General features: G+C 39.5%; 1 pseudogene; it reads left to right on the plus strand.

The window, feature by feature from the left end:
* Positions 1-4,303: 4,303 nt before the first annotated feature.
* LOC110544597 (60 kDa heat shock protein, mitochondrial-like) lies at positions 4,304-24,519 on the plus strand (annotated as a pseudogene).
* The last annotated feature ends 1,667 nt before the right edge of the window (positions 24,520-26,186 follow it).

Genomic DNA, 26,186 nt, shown 5'->3' on the forward strand with positions numbered 1-26,186 from the left:
CAAGTAAAAAACTTGTATGAAAAAAAACTTCAAGTCTCTGAAGAAAGAATTTAAAAAAAAAATGGAAAGATCTCCCATGCTCATGGCTTGGTAGGATTAACATAGTAAAAATGGCCATCTTATCAAAAGCAATCTACAGATTCAATGTAATACCCATCAAAATATCAACACCATTCCTTACAGACCTTGAAAGAAAAAAATCTCAACTTCATATGAAAAAAAAAAAAAAAAAACAAAACAAAACAGAATAACTAAAACAATTCTGTTCAATAAAAGATCTTCTGGAGGTATCTACATCCCTGATCTCAAGCTGTACTGTAGAGCAACAGTAATTAAAACCACATGGTGCTGGCATAGAAACAGAATAGTGGATCAATGGAATCAAATTGAAGACCCAGAAATAACCCATAAACCTATGGACACCTGATTTTTTTACAAAGATGCCAAAATCATACAATGGAAAAAAAAAAGACAGCATCTTCAACAAATGGTGCTGGTCTAAGTGCATGCATGTCCACATGTAGAAAAAAGGGAAATAGACCCATATCTATCACCCTGCACAAAACTGAAGTCCAAGTGTATCAAAGACTTCAACATAAAATCAGACATACTAAAGCTTTGGAGAAGAGCCTTGAACTCATTGGCCCTTGGAGACAACTTCCTGAACAAAACACCAACAGCTCAGGCTCTAAGATCAACAACTAACAAATAGGACCTCATGAAACTGAAAAATTTCTGTAAAGCAAAGAACACTGTTAACAGAATAAAATGACAGCTTACAGATTGAGAAAGGATCTTCACCAGCCCTATATCTACAGAGGGCTAATATCCAGAATATATGAAGAACTCAAAAAATTAGACACCAACAAACAAATCCAATTTAAAAATGGGGTACAGAGCTAAAAGAGAATTCTCAATAGGGGATTGAATGGTGAAGAAATGCGTAAAGAAATTTGTACATCTTTAGCTATCAGGGAAATGCAAATTGAAATGACTCTGAGATTCTATCTTACACAAATCAAAATAGCTAAGATCAGAAACTCAAGTGACAGCACATGCTGGAGAGAGAACTGGGGAGGAGATGGAATGGGGAGGGAAACAGGGGTGGAATTTAGATGTGGAGAGAATGGGTGTGAGAGATGAGAGGGCTGGGAACAAGAAGGGAAACAGGGTCATCTCTTGGTCAAGCTAAAGGCCTCCTACAGGTTACATGCCTGAGAGGATATGGGTGTGATTCTAGCTGAGACTTCTAATGGGGGGCAGGGACATGAAGACTGAAATGACTACCTCCTAGCCAGGCAGGACTAGTGGAAGGATGGAATCAACAACTCACCAACAAAACTTGCAAACCCAAATCACCCTGCCTACAAGGAGTGTAAGGATAACAAGAGAACAAAGATTGAGAAAAAGTCTAAAAAATAATTGGCCCAACCTGAGACCGACCCCCTGGTAGAGACCCAGCCACTAACACTATTAATGATGCTCTGCTATGCTTGTAGACAGGAGCCTAACTTGACTGCTGTCTGGTAGGCTCCAGCCAACAGCAGATAGAGACAGATGCTGGGACTTACAGCCAAGCCTGGAGCAGAACTCTAGGGGTCCTGTGGAAGTGTTGGGGGAAAGATGGAAGGACGTGGAGGGCATGAGAACCTCATAAGAAGACCAACAGAAACAACTAACCCGGTCATGTGGGGCCTTTCAGAGACTGAGACATAACCAAGGAGCACGCATGATTTGGACTTGGCCGCCTGCACACATGTAGCCAATGGTGGCTTAGTCTCCATATGGGGTGCCTGGCAAGTGGAGGGGGTGGGGGAAGGCTGTTTCTAACATGGACTCTATTGCCTGCTTTTGGAACACTTTCTCCTGGCAGGGCTGTCTTGTCTGGCCTCGGGGGATGAAGATACGAACAGTGCTGATGTGACTTGGTGTGCTGGGGAAGGTTAATGTGGGGGGAAGGGGGTTCCTTTCTCTGGGGAATAGGGAGAAGGGAAGGAGAAAGGAGGGGAAATGGAAGAGGAGTAAGGGGAGAGAAGGGAAAAGAACCCTCAGGATGTAAAATAAATAATTTAATTAAATTTAAAAAAAAGCAGGGGGTATATGGGAAATAGACACCAGAAACGTTTAAGTGCACAAAAAAGGGTGGTCCCAAATCTAAATGATGATAAGCACTGAAAACACAGTACCTTTTAGAATGTACAGGGGCATATGAAGTCCCTTGATTGCGTATCATTAAAGGAAGTTAGCCACTATAAAATACCTACATTTTTCATGATTCCTATTGTATATAATGAGTTTATGGTCACAGAAAAGTCAAAAATATGAAAAAATGCAAGTGTCACTGGCAGGGGCTTGAACAAACAAAACAGGATTTGTAAGGCAGTGAAATTGTCTTGCCTTGTACCATGAAAGTAGGTATGTATCATTAAACACTGACCAAAGCTCATACACTGTACCTACAACACAGGAGAGTACTTGATGCAAACTGTGGAATATGGTTGATAATAACACGACAATGTAGATTCATCAATTATGACACATGTTACTGTAGTGAAGGAGTCTATGCTCATGCAAAGATAGAAGTTTTTAAGAAACTTCTATTCCTTTCAGCTTTGCAGTGAACCTAACACTTTAAGTAAAAGAAAAGCAGAATTCTTGTAAAACTGTAGCAATATTTCCAATGCTGCCCACTGTGGAAATAGAAAGTACAGTGTTCAATTTTCCCTGGATCCCAGGATTCTATTTCCAGTGTGGTGACAATCATTTAAAAGATTTCTACTTACTAAGATTAGATTCATAAATAACGAACTCTCCAGAAAACCATAGTAATGGGACAATAATTGGACTAAAATCAATAAGACATTTACCATCTTTCTTCTCTCTCCTTTTCAATGTCATTTGAGTTTCTGGGTTGTCTTTCCCAATACCAAGCAGTAAATTCTGAGTTAGGAGCTGAGATCTGCTTGTTTCTGAAGATGCAGAGAGCCACTGGAGACTATAGAAGCAGGCCTCAATATTCTCACTGTTCATGCTTTAAAAACAAAAAACAAAAACAAAAAAACTAAGTAATGAGAAAGTTGACTGTATATTAGTGCAATTTCTAGGGCTTGAAAGATCTAAATCCATTCCAAGAAGACCCTGGGTTGCATGGGATAAAAGAGCCCCACCTGTCCCTAGCCAAAGAGAACTACATTTATTAGATACTAAGCAGAATGAAGAAATGAATACTTAAATTCAATGGATTTGTGATTCATAAGAAAATGATCATATGAATTTGCTCTTTAAAATTATTTAGCAATCTTAGCACCACAATTTACAAGGAGAGTCTGTTGGTTTTAAAGCTTCAGAAGCAAATAACTTTACAGAGTCATCTGCTTTTTAGCACAGAACCAGTAATGTTAAATCTATACCAATGTGGCTGGCTGTAGTATGGGAAAGGAATTCAGACTGAAATCCATGACCTCAGATCTCTGCCTTATGTCCTGACTCAATTAAAGGACTTCTGGTGGTTCTACATCATCTTTGGTTGCTCTTAGAGCAGCATCAGAAAGGAGAGACAATAATTACAGCAAATTGTATCAGGTTCACAATAGATTCATTAATTACAGTGAACAACAAATATTATGGCAGGTAACAAATTTGTGAAGGGATGAGGGTATCCCTATTCTTCTTAGACCTACAACCTCCTGTGGAAGCACATTCTAGAAAGTTCAGGGACAAAATGGATGCCCTCAGCAGTTTTTTTTTTTTTTTATTACCCACTTGATACATCCCAGACCACCTAGGAAAAGGGACCCTCATTTGAAGGGTTGCTTTGATCAGACAGGATTGTGGCTTTATCTGTCAAAACTTGTCTGGACTGATGACTGACATGGGGGTCCACACTCACTATGGGAGGTACCATCTGTAGTCACATGGGCCTGTGCCGTATAAGAAAATCAGCAGAGAGCAAGCCAGAGAGTGAGTTGGGAAGCAGAATCATGTCTTGATTTCTCCTGAGTTTCTGTCCTAACTTCCCTCATTGATGGACTGTAAGCCTTAAGTTGTAAGCTGAAATTAACTTGTTCTCCTCTAAGGAACTTTTGGTAAGTGTGTTTTATCATAGAAAACAGAGAGAGAGAAAGGATAGAACAATGGTGAGCTAAGAGCTGCCTCCACTTGATGCACTGAACAAGAGGAACAGAGATAACAGCACAGAGACTTTGTTTTAAGGGCACAAAATGTAAGCAACATAGGTCAAAAGGGGCGATAGGTCTGCTGAAATCAGAGAGTGACTAAGAAGAACGATCACGTGGCTCTCACCATGTGGCTCCCAGCAAAAGAAGATGAAGCAGAAGCCTCATTGAAAGGTAACCCAGGGAACCCTAGTAAAGAGATGTACAGTTCTAACACAGGGCAAGATCACATTTCCTGCAGGCCTCCATCAACTTAGGCCTAAGGACAAGGCAGGTATGTTCTAATGTGGACAGAAAATGGAGAAGACTTCCATGTTGTTGCACTTTTTGTCTTGGAGGATTATGGCTGACATATTTTTTAAGACTGAAGCAGTAAAGGGTGGGATGACAGGGAACAGTTGCATGCCAGGAAACAGGAAGTGAGCATTTGCCTTTCCTGTTTGGGCGGGAAGTTCAACAGACTTAATTTGTAAAGGTCTCATTTGCTCATGGTCTCACCTGTTTGGTTTTGGAAGGGTAACTGAGGTAGAGAGTGGCGTACTAAAATAAAAGATTAATGGGTAGATTCATAAAGGCATGCAGTTTTCCACTCCGGGATGAAAACACTAAATAAAGATAGGTCCAGTAGACCTGACTTCCCACAACTACCTGTCTCATATGATGCTTTCATACTGAACACAGTCAGAAAGCCCAGGAAGGATCTTCTAGTAATGGATTGCAGTGTTCCACCTGCCTGATCCACAACCCAAACATATCAGGGAGACATCTCATGGCTTAGATATCAGCCATCACAACATGTACAAACTGTGATGCTCTTGAATGAGTGAGAAATGAGCATGTCCACTAGCTGCAAAATAAAGCATTTGGAAGCTTGTCATGGTATGGAAAAGATGGAAGAATGTACAGTGATGGCAACTTGCTGAGCCACAACCAGTTTTGGGTTGGAATAGTCCTAACAAGAAGCACCTCCAAATTTAGCTGGCAGCCTTCCAGCAGGCTCTGGTGTTAGAGAAGTCAGAGAGAATCTGCTACACCACCTTGTTCTGTGTTAGAATACATTTTTGTTGTCTGGTCTTGATTTTCTTTGCACTTTTCTTTTGCCTTCTTTTGCTTTTATTATATTCTTTTATTTTTAATGCAGCTCATAGGGTTTTGTGTTCTTCATATATCTAAATAATTTTCCTTACAGATTTTTTTCTCTACAGAGCAATCCATTTTCACCTGTTCTTTTTTATACCTTTTGTGATATCATGATTATGCCTCTTTTATTTAGCCTAGATTATTCTTCCCCTTTTCCATTCCTTTATTTCACACTATTACTATATTTGCTTTTACCTTATGTAATTTCTTAAGTGCACAGTGTCCTCTCCATAGTATTTAACAGTGTCTTTTCAGTCATTGGAGGTGTAGTAGAGCAGTTGGCTTTACTCTATTTAAAATGTATAGCAGTGTTTGTTTTTGGTTTCGTAGTTTTGCTGTTGCAGTGGTGGACTTTCCCCTCTCTAAGTTGGTACTGGGAATGTCCCTTATCTGGCAAGGCTTCTCATTGAGAAAAGGAGCAAATACGGAACTGAAGAAATATCTCAGCAGATAAAAGCCCACGCTGAGCAAGTGTGAGGACGTGTGTTTCCACCCCAGAGCTCCCATAAAAACTGAACACAATGGTGTGAGCTTCTAGTCCTAGTACTGAATGGATGGAGAGAAGTAGATGAGTCTCTATTTTTCTGTAGTTAGGAGATTTTGGCCAACACTACATATTTTCCATCACCTCTACTAAGCATCATTTTTCATCAGAAGTCAGTACTTTCCTACCCCCTCCTTAAAAAGGTCATAAATCACTCATCTCTCTGTGCCTCGATTATTTCATGTGGTCTAAAGATCTTAAGTTGTACCTATGTTATCACAAATGACAGAAAATCACCATTTTGTAGGTAACCCAGAATTGCTAAAACAGTCCTGTACAATAACAGATCATCTTGAGGTGTCTCCATCCCTGATCTAAAACTGTAATGCAGAGCAATAGTAATAAAAATTGCATGGTACTGGCACAGAAACAGAATGTTGGATCAATGGAATCATATAGAAGACCAAGAAACAAACCCACATACCTAAAGATACTTGATTTTTGACAAAGATGTGAAAACCATACAATGGAAAAAAGACAGTATCTTCAATAAATGGTCCTGGTCTAACTTGATGTCTACATATAGAAAAATGCAAATAGATCCATACTTATAACCCTGCACAAAACTAAAGTCCAAGTGGATCAAAGAGCTCAACATAAAACCAGATACACTAAATCTGTTAGAAGAAAAAGTGGGGAAGAGCCTTGAATTCATTGGCACAGGAGATAACTTCCTGAACAGAAAACCAACAGCATAGACTCTAAGATCAACAATCAATAAATGAGACCTTATGAAACTGAAAAGCTTCTGCAAAGCAAAGGACACTGTCATTAGAACAAAACGACAGACTACAGACAGGGAAAGGATCTTCACCAACCCTATATCTGACAGAGGGCTAATATCCAGAATATATAAAGTACACAAGAACTTAAAAAGCAACAAAACAAGTAATCCAATTTAAAAAAATGGGGTACATTTGTCATAGGGTATCAATTTGCTCCTGCAAGAGGTCAATCCTCTGATTGACCACCATCAAGCTTCCTTTTAGTTGAGCATTAATTCCTTTATGTACAACTAAGGCATGAGCTACATTGGCTAAATGATTATTCAGGGTCTGAACAGTCTGCCTAGTATGACTCATGGCTAATGCCCTGGTGGTAGCTCCAACAGCCGCCAATGAGATGGTAGTAACAATGGTGGCTGTAGTTCCAAGATCCCTTTTCTGTCTGAAGAGAGTCATAGCGTGAGGGGCATCAATGGGCACAGGCACTCAGTGAGGCATGCGAGTAACCAAAAAGGGGGAACTGTAGAGAGCTGCGGAATGCTATGCCTTAAAGATGGAGCTTGTTTCTGCCTTCCACCTTCCCGATGGTGAGTGCTCTCTGTCACGAACAATTCCACATTTGGCTAAGGCTGAGGATCTGGCTTGCTTCCATGTATGTGGACCTATCTGCATTGCCCACGTGGCACGCCTGGGTTGGCTACCCAGAGGCTATTTAAGCTGTGGGCTGGCTTTCCCCAGGGTCCAAGGATTGTTCAAGGTTCCTGAATAAACTGCATTGAAAAAAAAAAAAAAGAAAAAGAAAAATGATAATGTAGAGTTATCTTTAGCCCATTGTTAAAACTTAATTGCAAGGAAAATAAAGTTATGTAAAATACATACAGGAGGTTTTAAGAGAAAAAAAATGGGGTATAGAGCTAAACAGAGAATTCTATGTAGAGGAACATCAAATGGCAGAGAAACACTTAAAGAAATGTTCAACATCCTTAGTTATCAGGAAATGCAAATCAAAATGACCCTGAGATTTGAACTTACACCCATGAGATGTGGCCAAGATCCAAAACTCAAGTGACAATACATGCTGGAGAAGATGTAGAGAAAGGTGAACCCTACTGCATTGCTGGTGGGAATGTAAATTTGTACAATCACTTTAGAAATCAGTCTGGCATTTTCTCAAACAATTAGTAATAGTGCTTCCTCAAGATCCAGCTATACTACTCCTAGGCATATTTCCAAAATATGCCTGAGTACACAACAAGGACATTTGTTCAACCATGTTCATAACAGCTTTATTCATCATAGCCAGAACCTGGAAACAACCCAGATGTCCCTAAACGGAGGAATGGATACAGAAAGTATGGTACATCTTCACAATGGAATACTACTCAGCAATTACAAGCAAGAAAATCATGAAATTTGTGGGCAAATGGTGAGATCTAGAAAAGATCATCATGAGTGAGTTATCCGAGAAGTAGAAAGACACACATTGTCTATACTCACTTATAAGTGGATATTAGACATATAGGATAAACATACTAAAATCTGTACACCTAAAGAAGCTAAGCAAGAGGAGGACGCTGGATAAGATGACCAATCCTCAGAAAGACAAATGGGATGGACATTGGAAGAGGGAGAAAACAGGGAACAGGACAGGAGCCTACCACAGAGGGCCTCTGAAAGACTCTACCCAATAGGATATCAAAGCAGATGCTGAGACTCATAGGCAAACTTTGGGCAGAGTGCAGGGAATCTTATAAAAAAAAAAAAAAGAGGGTGCTGGAGAGATGGCTCAGAAGATAAGAGCACTGATTGCTCTTCCCAAAGGTCCTGAGTTCAATTCCCAGTAACCACATGGTGGCTCACAACCATCTAAACATGAAATCTGGTTCCCTCTTCTGGCATGCAGGTGTACATGCTAACACACATTGCATAAGTAATAAAAAATCTTAAAAAAAAAAAAAGAGGAGATAGAAAAACCTGGAGGGACAATAATTCCACAAGGAGAGCAACAGAACCAAAAAATCTGGGCCCAGGGTTCTTTACTGAGACTTATACTCCAACCAAGGATCATGCATGGAGATAACCTAAAACACCTGCACAGATGTAGCACCTGGCAACTCAGTGTCCAAGTAGGTACCCTAGTAAGGGGAACAGAGACTGTCCCTGACATGAACTCAGTGGCTGGCTCTTTGATCACCTCCCCAAGATGGGGGTGCAGCCTTTCCAGGACACAGAGGAAGACAATGCAGCCATTCCTGATGAGACCTGATAGGCTAGGGTCAGAGGGGAGGAGAGGAGGACCTCCCCTGTCAGTGGACTTGAGGAGGGGCATGGGAGGAGATGAGGGATTGGGGAGGGACATGGGAGGAGGATGGGATGTGGGGGCAAGAATGAGAAAGGGGGCTACAGTTGGGACACAAAGTGAATAAACTGTAATTAATAAAAATTAAATTTTAAAAAATAAGAATGTTGTCTTATTCATTGTGCTACATTTTCTTCATTGGTTTATTTAAGGAATTCCTGGTTCTTTCTAACTCATTGTGACTCCAATTGCAACAATCCTTGGATCTCAGAGCTCTCTTTTACACCCTGACTATTACCTTGGATAAGTGATCATTAGTGGAAGCATTTTATCATTTGGGTAGTTCTAATGTGTGTGTGTGTGTGTGTGTGTGTGTGTATGTGTGTGTGTGTGTGTATGTATGTGTTTGTGTATATGTGTGATGTATACATATAGATGTGAGGATACGAGTATATATGCATTATATGTATTATGTATTACACATTAGATATTACACATTACCTAATACATATTGCATACTACATATTTCATTTATATATTACAATAGTTTGTAATAATAGCTTATTTAGCCTAGAGTATTCAACAGGAGCCAAGTTGCCAGTCTAAACTGTATTATGTGAGTCATTCCATGGCTTACTTTTAAAAAGTACTGAAATCTATATGTGTGAAATGATATATTATTATTTTATTTATTATTATAATTATTTATAGGGCTGGAGAGATGACTCAGAGGTTAAGAGCACTTGTTGCTCTTCCAGAGGTCCTGAATTCAATTCCCAGTCAATCACATGATGGCTCACAGCAATCTATAATGAGATCTGGTGCCCTCTTCTGTTCTGCAGGCACACATGCAGACAGAATACTCTCTTCATAATATAATTATTTATTATATTAAATAATGAAATTTAATAAAATTTTCATGTTGGGGGATTATAGGTTACAATCACATGAGGACAGTCACAGATGTCAGGTCCCCCAGAGCTGGAGTTATCACTGTTTGTAAGCTGCCTGTATTTTGAGAAATAAATTTAGGTCCTCTGGAAGAGGAGTTTATGTTCTTATTCACTGAGGCTTTTCTTTAGCACCCAATATTTTAAAGAATATTTTTAAAAATATCTACACTGTTTCCATAATGAATACATTATTTACATTTCTACAGACAATATAAACCTCTGTTCTTTTCTCCATAGCTTTAACCAGTACTTATTTTGTTTCTTTTATTGATAACAAAATAGTCGCTCTTCCTGGAGTGAGGTGGTATCTCACTGTGAGCTTTATTTTCTGTTTCCCTTCTTGACTAGTGGTTAAGGAAGAAAAAAATAAATGTTCCTTTTGTTGTCATTGTTGATTTGTTTTGTTTTTCATGTGCCTGTTGGGTAACTTCAAGTCTTTCTTTGAGAAATGTTCTATTTATTTAAAATACCAATTTTACTGCTGTTAAATAGGCCCTCTCAGGGTCAGTGCAGAACACACCCAGACACAAAATTCTTAACATGAGAGAGATTTCTTATCCTAGAGGGGCAATGGGGTGGGGGCACTGCAGAGGCAGCAGCAGCAGCAGCCAGTAAGCGGTAAGCAAGCAAGCAGGATAGGTATTTAAGGAGAAAAAAGAAAGCGTGTGCTAGGGTGAGCTGGTAAATCCTGAGTGGACATATTAGTCAAATAATGAATTTTGATTATTAGTCTTTGTGTTTTTTTCTCCGAAATGAATTAGTGATCAAACAGGGGAATAGATCTTGGGGGATAGCTTTGGGAATGTAATTTAAAGTTTTTTAGCCATGGAGAAGATTAAAAGGCAAAAAACCTGTCAGCACCATGTTTGTCATGCTCAGGCCTATGTTTAGGCCTATTAGAGACCCTTCAACTTGTTTTTTTATGTTTTGCTGTTGATTTATTGGAATCCTATATATATATGAGTCACCTGAACTGGAACCTCCTATAAATATACTAGGAGCTAATACATTGTCAGATGTACAAAGTTTTTCTACTTTTCATTCATTCATTTATTTAGTTTAACTGAAAATAGATTTTTCTCTCAGGTGTCAATACACCCTGACATGCCTCTACTTCTCCTAGTTCCCCTCCCCACTTCCCTTTCCCCCTAGTTCCACTCCCTGTCTGTTTCGCTTCAGAAAAGAGCAGGCCTTGAAGAGACAACAACCAAACATGACAGAACAGAATACGCTAAGACAAAGCAAAAGCACTCTTATCAAGGCTGAACAAGACAAAAGGAGGAAAAGAGTCCCAAGAGCAGGCAAAAGAGTCAGATACACACCTGTTCACACTGTAGAAATCCCACAAAACACCAAACTAACAGCCACAATAAACACACAGAGTAGATCCCATGCAGCCCCTGTGCCTGCCACATGGGTCTTTGCTAGCCCATGTTAGTCCCACTTAGTTGGTTCCGTAGGCTCTGTTGTCCTGGTCTCCTCCACTGCCTCTGACTCCTAGAGTTCTTCCTCCCTCTTTTCCTCCAGGCTACCGAGGCACCCTTAAATACTGCCGATTTAAACTCACTTTCCTTATAATGTCTGGCTATGGGTCTCTGCACCTGCTTCCATTTGCTACCAGAGAAACAACACCCATACATACATGTGTATGTGTGTGAATATATATATTGGCCAGTTTTGTTTTGTTTGTTGTTGTTGTTGTTCTACTCTAGATCTTTAGACTGTCCAGGCACTATAGGGCATGGGTTTTTTTATTGATCTGGGCCTCAATTTAAATCAGACATTGGTTGTCCACTCCTACACGTTCTGTGTCTCCATTGCCTCAGCACATCTTTCGGGCAGGACAGATTATAGGTTGAGTGTTTTGTTCTGGGTTGCTGTCCATGTTTTTCTTTCCGTAGCATGCAGGGTACCTTCGCATACCAAAGAGACTAGAGTATAGGAGGGAAGACTTCATGCCGGGACCAGCTCTATCTCTCTACCTATGTGGATGTTGTCTTTGTCAATGTGTCCCCACTGTCAGTTTTCAGGGAGCGAACCTCTGTCCTAGCATCAGCCTGGATTGTTTAGGGATCACCACAAACCCCCATCAGCCAACAATTCAACCAAATGCCACCCATTCCCTCCACTGGAAGCCCTGCCTGACAAAAGATGGCCAGTTTAGACTCCCCATCCTCCATTATCCGGAGTTCTCTCTAGGGTCACCTGAACTTGAAGTTTATGGTTTCTTTGAGGACTCAGTTGTGTCATGTGATGTTTTGCTAGCTGTCTTGTAAGAGGGCAGGTGATGTAATGCTGAGAGCTGTCTTGTGCAATGGGGCGTGATTGTGGCCAGCTGAAAACATCTGTGGGAGGACTCTGAGGAGAGGAGATATATAGAAGCCTGCTGGCTGTAAGACCACATGTTTTGGATGGCTACGCCTTGCAATAGTTTATATTGCTTTGCTGGTCTTCGTTCTTCCACACTTAACTTCAAAGAGAGAAACATTCCACAGAACTTCTCATGGCTTTTGTTGACTCATTTCAGTTCAATGGAGTCTTGACATTTCTACTGAATTGTGCTGATTCATGTTGCTGTTTGGTGTTGGCATTTGGACTGATTGCTGGTATCCTGACAGCAAAGGGTGGAGTCAACCCAAGGAACTATGTCTAAAAAGGTCCACAACTGCCTTTTCCTAATCTTTTTTTGGTGGGTTGGAAGGAAGGTAGAGGCACTTAAGAGCCCTAAAAAAAGTAGGTTTTGGAAAAATCTAAGCCTACAGTCACCCTTATAGATTCAGAAAATTTCCACTGCACTAGGTTTCCACACTGCCACTCAACTGCCTCTGAATTCCAGCTGTCTCTCCTTGATTCTCTCCATCTATCTCTTTCTGCCTCCACCTGAACCCTCCCACTTCCATCTATACCTGACCCCCATTTCCACCCATGAAGTATGTTTTATTTGCCCTTCCTAGGGAGATCTAGACATCCTCCCTAGAGCCCTCTTCTTTACCTAACCTCTCTGAGTATGTGGATTGGAGCTTGGTTGTCGGTTACTTAATAGCTGACATCCATTTTTAAGTGAGTATATACCATGTTTGTATTTCTTAGTCTGGATTATCTCAGGATGATTTCTTTTTCTAGTTCCATCAATTTGCCTACAGATTTCATTATGTCATATTTTTAACAGCTGAGTATTTACTCCACTGTGTAAATGTACTGTTGTATAAATGAACCACAACTTCTTAATCCATTCTTTGGTTGATGTACTTCTAGGTTATTTCCAGTTTCTGGCTATTATGAATAAAGCCACAGTGAACACAGTTGAGCAGGTGTCCTTGTGGTAGAATGGACTGTATTTTAGATATACACCCAAGAATCGTATAGCTGAATCTTGAAGTAGATCAACTCCCAACTTTCTGAGGAACCACCATATTGATTTCCATGGTAGTTATAGATGTTTGCTCTCCCACCAGCAATGAAGGAGTGTACCCCTTGTTCCATATTTTCTCCAGCATGTGTTGTCACTTGAGTTTTTGATCTTAGCCATTCTGACCAGTGCAAGATAGAATCTCTAAGTAGTTTTGATTTTCATTTCCCTGATGGGTAAAGATGCTGAGCATTTCTTTAAGTGTTTCCCTGCCATTCAATATTCCTCTGTGGAGAATTCTCTGTTTATATCTGTATCACACTTTTTAGTTGGTTTATTTATTTGATGTCTAGTTTCTTGAGTTCTTAATGTATTTTGGATATCAGACCTCTAATAGATGTGGAGTTGGTAAGAAAAAAAATCCCATTCTGTAGGCTGCCACTTTGTCTGACTGATGCTGCCTTTTGCCTTGCAGAAGCTTTTCAGTTTCATGAGGTTCCATTTATGAACTGTTGGTCTCAGTGCCAGAGCTATTGGTGTTCTCTTCAAGAAGTTGTCTCCTGTGCCAATGTGTTCAAATCTATTCCCCACTTTCTTTTCTATATGATCTTCACTCTTCTGTGCACTCTTGCAGTTGACTCTTCTGTGCATTTTGACCAGAGAGTTTTTTCTTTCCCTTTGCTTTGCTGTGCTGACTTCTTACTGAGCTGAATTTCTTCTAGCAGTAAAAGCAGTGTCAGTAGCATTAGGTGGGATAAGTTTATTAGTGAGCAGGGGAGTATTCTACAGTATTAGAAGAGAAAATTGAATGGTACTTCTTACAATTCTATAAATCTCCCAGATGTAATTTTCAACATAAAAGTTTATATCATAATGTAGTATATCAAATTTTAATACTTTTATATTGGCTGTGAATTAACTTTTTAATTTTATTTGAATCTATGTATAATGTAACATTTCTAATGTTGAACACTGTAATAAAATGACCTTCTTCTGTATGTTCCTTACAAAAGTGGAGATCTGTGTGAAACAATTTAAGCACCATCTTTACTGAAATGGTAAACTGTCCCTTGGAGTCCTTTTGTGGCTGTACCTATTCTTTCTTCTATGTGTAATTCACAATAAACACAATAGAGATTTGGACTTCAGAGATAAGCACAGTATGGATGTGAAATAGGTGAATTTCTTACATCACTTCACTGCTTTCCCATGCCAAGCAGGTGCTGTCCCTATTGCTTAGCTTTTACTTTCAAATCAAGTCAATACTCCCTGCCTAAGACCCACAAGAAAAGGTGTTTATTTTCTTAAACTAGTTTAAAAAATCTGGATCCCTTAGGTAAAATGTTATTAGCTGTATTACAAATTGATTCTTGGTTTTTTTTTTTTTTTCTTATTCTTATTTTACAATTTATTGACGTTGTAACCTGGTTGTAGCTCCCTGCTGCATCTACTTCCAGCCCCACCCTCCTTCCTTCTTTTTCCCCTATCCCTCTTCCCTAGTCCACTGTCAGGGGAAGTCCTCCTCCCCTACTACCTGACCCTAGCCTTTCAGGTTCCATCAGGACTGCCTGGATCCTCTTTCTTTGTGGGCTGGCTAGATGGCCCCATCAGGGAGAAGTGATCAAGGAGCACTGAGTTCATTGCAGAGACTGTCTCTTCTTTCCTTACTTGGGAACCCTCATGGAAACTGAGCTGTCTATGGGCTATATCTGAGCAAGTGATCTAGGTCTTCTCTATGGATGGTCTTTGGTGGATGCATCAGTCTCTGCAGGCCCCTCTGGGGCCCAGGATTTTTTGTTTGTTTTTGTTTTGTTTTTTGGCTTTGTTGGTCTCCTTGAGGAGCTCCTGCCCCTTCTGGGTTGTTTTATCTCCCACTTCTTCTATAAGATTCCATGCACTCTGTCCAAAGTTTGGCTGTGAGTCTCTGCATCTGCTTCAATCCCCAGCTGGGTGGAGTCTTTTAGAAGACATCTGTGGTAGGCTCCCATCCTGTTCTCTCTCTTCTAGAGCTTCTGGTGTCTATCCTGTGTGCCCTTCTGAATGACAATTAAGCATTTTCCCTAGGGTCCTCCTTGTTGTTTAACTTTTTTAGGTCTATAGATTTTAGTATGTTTATCCTAAATTATATGGCTAATATCCACTTATGAGTATATACTATATGTGTCTTTATGCTTCTGGGCTACCTCACTCAGGATGATCTTTTCTAGTTCCATCCATTTGCCTGCAATTTCATGATTTCCTTGTTTTTAATAGTTGAGTAGTATTCCATTGTATAAGGGTACCACAATTTCTGTATCCATTCCTCCACTGAGGGACACATCTAGGCTGTTTCCAGATTCTGGCTATTATGAATAAAGCAACTAAAAAAGAAAAGATAACATCTTCAACAAATGGTGCCTAACTTGGATATCTACATGTAGAAAATGCAAATAGACCCTGCACAAAACTAAAGTTCAAGTGGATCAAAGAGTTCAATGTAAAACTAGCTAAATCTGTTAGAATAAAAATTAGGAAATGCCTTGAACTCATTAGTACAGGAGACAACTTCTTGAACAGAACACCAAGAGTTCAGGCTCTGAGATCAACACTAAATAGATGGGACCTCATGAAACTTAAAATCTTCTGTTAAGCAAAGGACACAATCAACAGAACAAAATGATAACCTGAAGTCTAGGAAATGATCTTCACCAGCCCTGCATCTGACAGAGGGCTAATATCCAAAATATATGAAAAGCTCAAGAAATTAAACATCAACAAACCAAATGATCCAATTAACACGGGGTGCAAAGATAAACAAAGAATTCTCAACAGAGGAACATTGAATGATAGAGAAACATCTAAAGAAATGGGGAGTTAATGAATTCTCTACGTCAACTTTTTTTCTTCCATCTCTAGGCTGTTCTTTACATGTTATTAAATCATAACTTTTAGGACAAATTAATACTCTTATGTGTGTGCTTTGGACCCATCATGTACTCAAAATAATTCTGTTGGATAGAATGAACTATTATTATCTTTATTTTGTCCAATTTGACAAGGAGAGCTGGAGTTTCCTGAAATCGCTGCCCTGTAGTGCTCCGTGCACTTTTGGTGTCAAGTTTTCACAGTCCCAAGGCTAGCTGGGGTATGGAAGGGGCAGAAACCTATACAGAGCAAAAGGGTTAATCTTGAGCAAATTGAGCTGCCAGAGGAGCAGCCTCAGCCCAGGGTTAAGAGTTTGCCATTGTTAGCTTTTCCAGTAGCCACCAAAAGCCTTAGATATAAAAATGCTCAGTGCTGGTGCTTCGACTGTGGTAAATCTGGTCACTTGAAAAGAAATTGTGACAAAGCTGCTAAAAGCTTCAGAGCTCAAAATGGCAGGTGCATTAGCTCTGAGAAATATCGTACATTCCATCAGAGAAGCAAAGGAGCCATTTCTGGTAGCACTGGGTTCTCAGCAAGAAAAAGGGTCATTTGACTATTGAACACATGTCCAAGAGACACACAGGGGGTAAGTTCTAGCCATTAGGAAACACTTTAGAGTTCGAGGCTCAACAGCAACAATTATGAGCCATTCCAGACAAGAGCAGCGGAGAGTTACCAGGCTGAACTAGAAACTATTGGTTCTCCTTTCAAGAAACAGCAGCAAGTCTCATTCATAGTAAAAGAAAAGCCTTTTTTAAAAACAGAAAGGGTGAAATGCTTTAGATGTACACATGCTTTTGTTTTGATCCCAGGTTTGGAATATGAGGCTGATTCAGGTTGTCCACAGCAGCAAACTGTTTGCCTGCTGCAGGTTATGAGAGGGCCCTTTGCCAGCTGCAGATAGTTTAAATCTGAGGACTCTGAGAGGAATAAATGCCAGAGCCCAGAGAGAGGGAACTCCGAGAAAGGCTGCTGGTGCTTCCCTCCTGCTGCTCCTGATTGCTATTGGTACAGCTGGATAAGAAGTTGTAGACATCCTGAAACAAAGATTGTAATTGTCCAAAAGACCCTGATGACCCTAACCCACAAGAAGTTGCTGAAAAAACTACAACACTTATCACCACTACCCACCTTTTTTCTCTTACCTGTTGTTGGGATGTTGGAAAGGACTGGGGTGGATAAGGAAAAATGAGGTTAAGGACCCCAAAGTAAATAGTTTAGAAAGGGTGAAACACAAAGGATTTGTGTATTTTCTAAGTTCCAGGGACTTCCTGAGATTTGTGGGTTATGCTCTTCCTAAGTTTTTAAAAGCCTTCCATCAGGAAACAAATTGGTCAACTTTGAAGATATTGTTATACAGCATTTGGGGATCATTTTAGAATGAACTTATATACTCAAACTAGTCTCTAAATTGATGAGGTTCAGTTCAACAAACATTCATTGAGCATATGCTGTATATCAGGCACTATGCTAGGAATTCAAACTCAATAGCAAGCAAGTCATCATCTAGATGACATTCAGAGTTTTGTAGGCAGGGCAGATGAAGCAATTGAAGGCTTAGTATTATTAGGTATTAGATTAAATAGGAAACATATTTTATTGTTTACTGAATAAGATGAAAGGATAAAGGAAAATCTTCCTGAAAGATATTGAAGATGTATCCTGAAGAAAAAAATATATATATATAATCAGTTATATGTCTGTCTGCCTAACTGTCTGTCTATCTATTCTTCTTAGAAAAAAAGTCTTAAGAAATGCAATCATATTTAATCAATAAACTGTGATAGGACCAGAGAGATGACACTTGTCACTGAGAACAATGACATGGGTTCAATTCACATGATAGAAGTACAAATTTAACTCCAGCAAGTTGTCCTCCAATGTCCACACTAATGCTATGTAATGCATGACCCCCACAAACAAATAAATAGATGTAAATTATGAAAGAAAAAACTTTTATTGACTTAAAATATCTCTTACTTCAAAAACAATATGGCAATCTAACATCCAGAGCCGTCTTTGAGCATTCTCAATTTCCCATGTCCTTTAAAGTCTGCCTGAACATCGGCTAGCTTATACTTGGCCTTAAATGTCAGATAAAATGTGGATTTTTAAAATGGAAATAACCAATTTATATTTATTTATTCATGAGATTTTTAAAGAGGACAGTCAAAAGGAGATGTACTTGGCAAGTTAAAGACATGTATGTATGTGTGCACGCACACGTCCCAAATGACACAACTCAAATTGCATCAAATTTATTAAGTCAAATCAATTTTACAGACATTTGGTCAAGAGCTTAATTCCATTTGATCTTCCACCTTGTAAGCTTCATTTCCCACTGTGTCTCCCTGCAATTTATTTTAACGTGTTTGGACATCATTAGCAAAGAAAATAGCATCACTGAATTTGTATAATATAGAATAGCATTCAGATGCAGCAAAGAGAAAACAATCAAACTCACATAATAAGTTACAGAGTCACATGATCCAATATAGTGGATACACACTATGCTTCCATAGACTAAAGATGTTTAATTGGTAGGTGGATTCCAATATTTTCCAAACAACAATAGTAATAAAAGGAGAATAACAGATTTTGAATCCCCCAATAGATATCTTAGATAAGAAAATATACTAATAATTGCTGAGCAGCTGTTTCTGCTGGCTACACTATAGGCTTTTTGTTATGCTTTACTTCATTAGGATTTCAGGACAAGTTTGAGATGAAACACAAAAATTAATCAGCCCACTGTCAGTCACACCACTAGAATTCAAAGTCTGAATTCAGAACTTGTTTTATTCATAATTTTCTTGTAGTTTTCACACAATTCCCTTTTTAATAAATTAATTAATTACTTTATTCACTTTACATCTTGATCTTAGCACCCTCCCTCCTCTTCTCCCCATCCCACGTCCCACCCTCCTCTCTCTTTTCCATCCCTCCTCTCCTATTCCTCAGAAAGGGGAGCCCCCCCATACCAACCCAACTTGGGTCATCAAATCCAATCAGGGGTGAGCTTGTCCTCTTCCCCTGAGGCCGGGCAAGATAGCACTGAATGGGATTGACCCCTCTGCACATATGTAATAGTTGTGCAAATGGATCTTAATTTGGGACTCTTTAAGCTGGGTCAGGGGCTGTCTGAATACCCAGCCCACCTTTGGATTCTTTTCCTGTAACTGGGCTGCCTTATTTAGCCTCAATAAAAGAAGATGCTCCTAGTCTTACTGCAATTTGATATGCCAAGTCTGGTTGATATCAAGGGAGTCCTCCCTTTTTCTGAGCAGAGAGAAATGAGGGTGGAGATCATAGCTGGGGTGAGTAGGGTTGAGAGGACAAAGGTCCTACAGAGAGAAAAGAAACTATGGGAAAGGGCATCTTTATGACAAGCTGGAGAGCTAAGATGGGCAATGGTTGTGGGAGGATATGGGGATGACTCTAGATGAGACTCCTAGCAGCAGGGGTCATGGAGACTGAAAAGGACACCCTCTAACTAGACAGAACTCCTAGTGGAGGGAGGAAAACACCAACCCACCCACAAAAATTTTTAATCAAAATTTATGCTGCCTACAAGATGTGCAGGGATAAACATAGAAACCTTACTTCAATTGGGTGTCAGGGGTTCAGCCATTTGGGGGACACTGCTCAACAGATTAGGAATATGAAAGTGTGGGGTGTTGGTCAGTCTCTCAAGATGCCTACCACAAGTACAAATGTGTCCAAACTCCAGCTTATAAATAATGTAAGAGTCCTTGACAGAAACACAGCCATTCCTTCTGGTGACATAAAGGTACTAACAGTAAGCCAGGGATTCCCAGTTCTCAAGAGGATTGTTGGTCAGGAGGATAACTAGTTAGAAGCCAACTTCATCTCCATAGAGAGACTGTCTCAAAATAAAACAGGCAGTAGATGTGAGGTAAAAATTAATGCCATTCAGTTAATGCCACAGTGAAGAATCATAAACCACTGAGAGTTGGCCATTTGTTTTGCCTTAACTTAAATCACTTTGGTCAGCTGCAACTATTAGATTCCTTCCTATGAATATCCATGTGTGCATCAGAAGCCAGGTCCCCATATTTTGTTAAAAGCAAAGCAACTATCAGAGTGAAATCATTCACTCATGTAAAGAGCAGTGAAGCATAATATAGGACACAGATATTGTCTCATAGACAGACTCTGGGGTTTTCTACCAATAACAAAGTTTTGCCTCAAGATGCATATAACATTATGTTACCTAATAATATTAAATTAATTCATGTGCTCCAAGATGTAGAAAATAATTGGCTGATCAACAACACTGAGGAATGAGTCCTAATCAGTTAATTTCATTGTGAAAGATGAAGGGTTCAGTATAATATCTTGGTCCTTAAATATTTACCTGTAATTTTCTCTACATTTCTTCTTTTTAAATTTTATTTTTTTATTCATTTTACATCCCAATTGTAGCTCCCTCTCTCCTCTCCTCCCATTTCTACCCCCACTCCCTTTTCCCCCTATCAACCCCTCACCTACACCTCAGAAAAGGGGAGTCTGCCTTCCCAACCCACCCCAGCATATCAAGTTGCATCAGCACTTAGGACATCCTCTTCCTCTATGGCTTAGTGAAACAATCCCGCCAGGAGGAAGTAATCAAAAGGCAAGCAAAGACAGGCCCAGCTTCCAGTCCAGGGCCTTACTTAAAGCCTGAGCTTCTCATTGTGTACATCTGTGTAGAGGGCCTAGGTCCAGTCAATGCATGGTCCTTGTTTGGTGTTTAGTCTCTACAAGCCCCTCTGGGTCTTGGTTGGTTGGCTTCACTGGTCTTCTTGTAGAGCTCCTGTTCCCTCCTATTTCCACTATCCTTTCCTCCACTCTTCCACAAGACACCCAATGTTTCTATCCACTGCTTGGCAGGACCTCTCAGAGCACAGCTATGCTGGGCTCCCTTTTGCAAGCATAGCAGACTATCATTAATAGTGTCAGGGAATGGGTCTCTCCCATGGCGTGGGTCTCAGGTTGGGCTAGGCATTGGATGGACATTTCCATCCTCCACTCGCTGCTCTATATTTATCCCTGCACATCTTGAAGGCAGAGTTATGAACAAGTCTTCAATACAATTCATTATCTAAAGAAAGATGGCCTTGAATAAATGGTTCACAACCTAAGAGCATCTAATCAGAACTGAAGAGAGGATTTGGCGTTTAAAAGCACTTGCTGTTCCTACAAAAGACTTGGGTTCAGCTCTTCCACCCATCTGTACCTTCAGTTCCAAAGTTTAAGACACCCTTTTCTGGATTCCTCTGGCACTGCATACACATTGTGCACATACATACATGTAGACTCAATCACATAAAAATAAAAATAAATAAATATTAAACTAGAGAAAATATAATGTTGGATAAACACAAAGATATGTGAATCTTATGCTAGTTACATTCCAAATGTCATAAACTTTTGAATTAAAATAGTTATCTAACATTTGCTTAATTAATTACTTCTGAGACCACCTGAGTGCCCCTATATACTATAGACCTCAACTAATATTCTCAACAATTGAAACTATTGTGGGCATCCATCTCATTAAATAAGAATTAATATGCTCAAGAAAACAAATAACACATGCAAGTAAGTGTGTGGGGAGTGAGGAAGTTATACACACTGCTGTTCAGAGTGTTCATTGACACAGACTCTGAGGAAATTAGTGTAGAAGTGTCTCTATAAAACTACAAGGCCCAGCTGTACCACTCCTGGGCATCTACTCAGGGCTTTAGTGAGTATGAGAAGCAGGAGTATTGAGCATGAAGTGGGTGGAGAAAGGGATCCAATAAAGCTATTTTTGAAACACTGTGATGAAACCAGCTACTTTGTAAGCTGACTAAAAACAGTCCTCACTCACTGCTGAGGGCATGCCTTGCTATGTGCATACTCACAAAACAATGTTTCAAATACGCACAATCCTTGCTAAATGAAGTCTTGGCTAAAATGGAAACATTGACTCCTCATCTCACTCTTAATATGTAAAATTTGGTGTGGATGACTGATTCTTGGGGTACAAAGTGAATAAATTGTAATAAATAAATAGAGTGTCCACTCTGGTAGAATTTACTGTGACAATGGCCACTCTCAGCTGCTCCATCCTAGTATCGAATTCTCCAGTCCAATTACCTAAAATATAGCTCGACAATTGTTTAGACAGATTTGCAGCACAGGAAAAATTCTCATGTTGTATGCTAGTGACACAAAGTCCAGGACTAGTCACAGGATTATCAACATGGATTGCTGCAGCCATGAATCATCTGAAGGAATGGGCGGGCATGGGAGTGTTAGCAGGCCTTCTGGTGTTGGTCTCCTTGGTTTGCCTGTGGTATATATGCAAGATTAGAGTCTCACAACAGTGTGATGCAGCCATGATCATTCAGGCCTTTACAGCCATTGAAGCAGGACAGTCTCCCCAAGCATGGTTGGATACCATAAAAAGCTAAAATGATACGCTCAGGATGCGAGGCTAAGCACTGCACTCAGGGTCAGCCGCTTTGGACCCAGAGAAGAGCATGTCTGATTGCATGCGGGTTGATGCCCCAGGTCCCGCCTCTGAGAAAAAGGTATCGGACGGGTCTGATGCTCTTTGGGTGGATGACACCTAAATGAACATCTGTACAAAGTCCCAATTTATTTCTAATATCAGAGATCAGACCTCTACTCTTGCCTGATGCGTCTAAAACAAAAAGGGGGAACTGTAGAGAGCTGCGGAATGCTATGCCTTAAAGATGGAGCTGGTTTCCGCCTTCCACCTTCCCGATGGTGAGGGCTCTCTGTCACGAACAACTCCACATTTGGCTAAGGCCGAGGATCTGGCTTGCTTCCATGTATGTGGACCTATCTGCATTGCCCCCGTGGCACGCCTGGGTTGGCTACCCAGAGGCTATTTAAGCTGGGGGCTGGCTTTCCCCGGGGTCCGAGGATTGTTCAATGTTCCTGAATAAACTGCATTGAAAATAAATAAATAAATGAATAAATAAATAAATAAATAAATAAATAAATAAAGTGGAAAATGAAAATCAATTTTTACACCAAAAAAAATTTTTTTTTGGTGTGGATACCTGATTCTTCAATGTTTCCAGTTGTAGACCTTTTAGCCAATTCTGTGGCTGATGTAGTAAGAGGAAGAACATTGATTATTAAACAGAGTTGTGAAAGTACCAAAGTACCAGAAGATGGAATGACAGTTGTAAAGTCAGAACAGTAACAGTTGTGGTGCTACCTCAGTTTCATTTGTGTTCTTAGCATACATCTTGAACAAGTTTAGCTCTGATATTTTCATACTTATCCTTTATCCTTTAAACCAGTTTAAGTGTGATGCTAGCTGTTGTTGCTGTAATTGCTGAACTTAACAAGCAGTGTAAGCCTGTGACAATACAGGAAGAAATCACTCAGGTTCCTACACTTCCTAAAAATGGAGACAAGAATATTGGAAACATCATTTCTTATGCAAACAAAAACAGAAAAGACATTGAAAGAAAGGATATCTTTACAGTTAAGTATGGGAAGACCCTAAATTATGACTTAGAAATTATTGAAGGCATGAAGTTTTATAGAGGATTTTCCTCATCATTTTATTAATACATCAAAAACTCAAAATGCCCATTTCAAGATGTCTGTGTTCTGTTGAGTAAAGAGAAAATTTCTAGTGTTCAATCTATGTTACCTGCTCTTGACAGTGTACATGTTCATGAGAAGGAACCCTTGGTCATAATTGCTGAAGATGTTCATGCAGAAGCTCTTAGCACAATGGCTTGAACAGGCCAAATGTTTGATCAAAATTACAGCATTTGGGGATGATCGGAAGAAACAGTTTGAAAATATAACTATTGTTACTGGTCATGCAGCATTTGGAGAAAGCGTGGTTGAATTAAAATCTTGAAGATCTTCAAGCTCATAAGTTAGGGAAAGGTGGAAAGGTCATTGTCACCAAAGAAGATGTCAGGCTTTTGAAAAGAAAAGGTGAAAAATCTCAAATTGAGAAATGTATTGAAGAAATCACACATCACAACTAGTGCATATGAAAAAGAAAAGCTGAGGGGAAAACTGACTAACCCTTCAGATGAAGTAGTTTTGTTGAAGGCTGAAGGCTTAAGGAAAGTTATGCCTCGTGAATTAGAAGAAAGATAAAGTTAAGAGTTATGAATGCCCTCAATGCTGTAAGGGCAGCTATTGAAGAAGCCATTGTCTTAGGTTGTACTCTGCTTTAGCAAATCATATCCCAGCCTTGGACTTAATAAAGCCTGCTAAAGAAGATTACAAAATAGGTATGGAAATGATACAAAAGTATCAAGATTCTTCATGACTCCTGCTAAGAATGCATGTGTTGAAGCACCTTTAATAGTTGAGAAAATTCTGCAGACTCCCTCAAAAGCTGGTTATAATGCTATTCTTAGAGATTTTGTGGGATAAGTGAGAATTGATTCCACACACACATACACACACACAAAAAAAAAAAACCCTGAAACACTGGATTGTATAAAATTTGGAGTGACATAGAATTAAAAAGAAAATTCAATTTTTTTCTCAGCCCTTTTGTCTTTTGTATACAGGAGAGCTACTGAGTTTTTTGTTTTTTTTTTTTTAGTTAATTTTGTACCCCACTGCTTTGCTGAAGGTGTTTATCAGCTGTAGGAGTTCCCTGGTAGAATTTTTGGGGTCACTCAGGTATACTCTCATATCATCTACAAATAGTGATACTTTGACTTCTTCCTTTCCAATTTGTATCCCCTTGATCTCCTTTAATTGTCTTATTCTAGCAAGGACTTCAATAACTGTATTGAAGAAATATAGAGAGAGTGGGCAGCCTTGCCTTGTCCCGATTTCAGTGGGATTGCTTTAAGTCTCTCTCTGTTGAGTTTGATATTGGCTATAGGCTTGCTGTATATTGCCTTTACTATGTTTAGATATGTGCCTTGTATCCCTGATCTCTCCAATACTTTAAACATGAACCGATGTTGGATTTTGTCAAATGCTTTTTCAACATCTAAGGAGATTATCATGTGTTTTTTTTCTTTCAATTTGTTTATATGGTGGATTACATTGATGGATTTCCATATATTGAACCACCCCTGCATAGCTGGGATGAAGCCTACTTGGTCATAGTGGGTGATATCTCTGATGTGTTCTTGTATTCGGTTTGCAAGTATTTTGTTGAGTATTTTCGCATCAATGTTCATAAGGGAGATTGGCCTGAAGTTCTCTTTTTTTGTTGGGTCTTTGTGAGGTTTAGGTGCTAAGGGAGAAATAAGGGAAACAACACCCTTCACAATAGCCACAAAGGACATAAAGTACCTTGGTGTGACCTAACCAAGCAAGTCGAAGACCTGTATGAAAAAATTTCAAGTCTCTGAAGAAAGAATTATAAGGAGATATCAGAGGATGGACAGCTCTACCATGCTCATGGCTTGGCAGGATCAACTGTGGTAAAAATGGCCATCTTACCAAAAGCAATCTACAGATTCAATGCAATTCCCATCAAATTACCAACACAATTTTTTACAGACCTTGAATGAAAATTTCTCAACTTCATATGGAAAAACAAGAAACTCAGAATGGCTAAAACAATCCTCTACAATAAAAAATCTGCTGGAGGTATCTCCATCCCTAATCTCAAGCTGTACTATAGAGCAGCAGTAATAAAAACTGCATGGTATTGGCTTAAAAACAGAATGGTGGATCAATGGAATCAGATAGACGACCCAGAAATAAACCCACACACTTATAGACAATTGATTTTTGACAAAGATGCCAAAAACATATAATGGAAAAAAGACAGCATCTTCAACAAATGGTCCTGGTCTAACTAGATATCTACATGTAGAAAAATGCAAATAGATCCATATTTATCACCCTGCACAAAACTAAAGTCTAAGTGGATCAAAGACCTCAATATAAAACCAGACACACTAAACCTACTAGAATAAAAAGTGGGGAAGAGCCTGGAACTCATTAGCACAGGAGACAACTTCCTGAACAGAACAGGAACAGCACAGGCTCTAAGATCAACAATCAATAAATGGGACCTCATGAAACTGAAAAGCTTCTGTAAAGCAAAGGACACTGTCATCAAAACAAAA

This window comes from Meriones unguiculatus, chromosome 10 (genome assembly GCF_030254825.1).
Source record: "Meriones unguiculatus strain TT.TT164.6M chromosome 10, Bangor_MerUng_6.1, whole genome shotgun sequence".
NCBI classification, from domain to species: Eukaryota; Metazoa; Chordata; class Mammalia; order Rodentia; family Muridae; genus Meriones; species Meriones unguiculatus.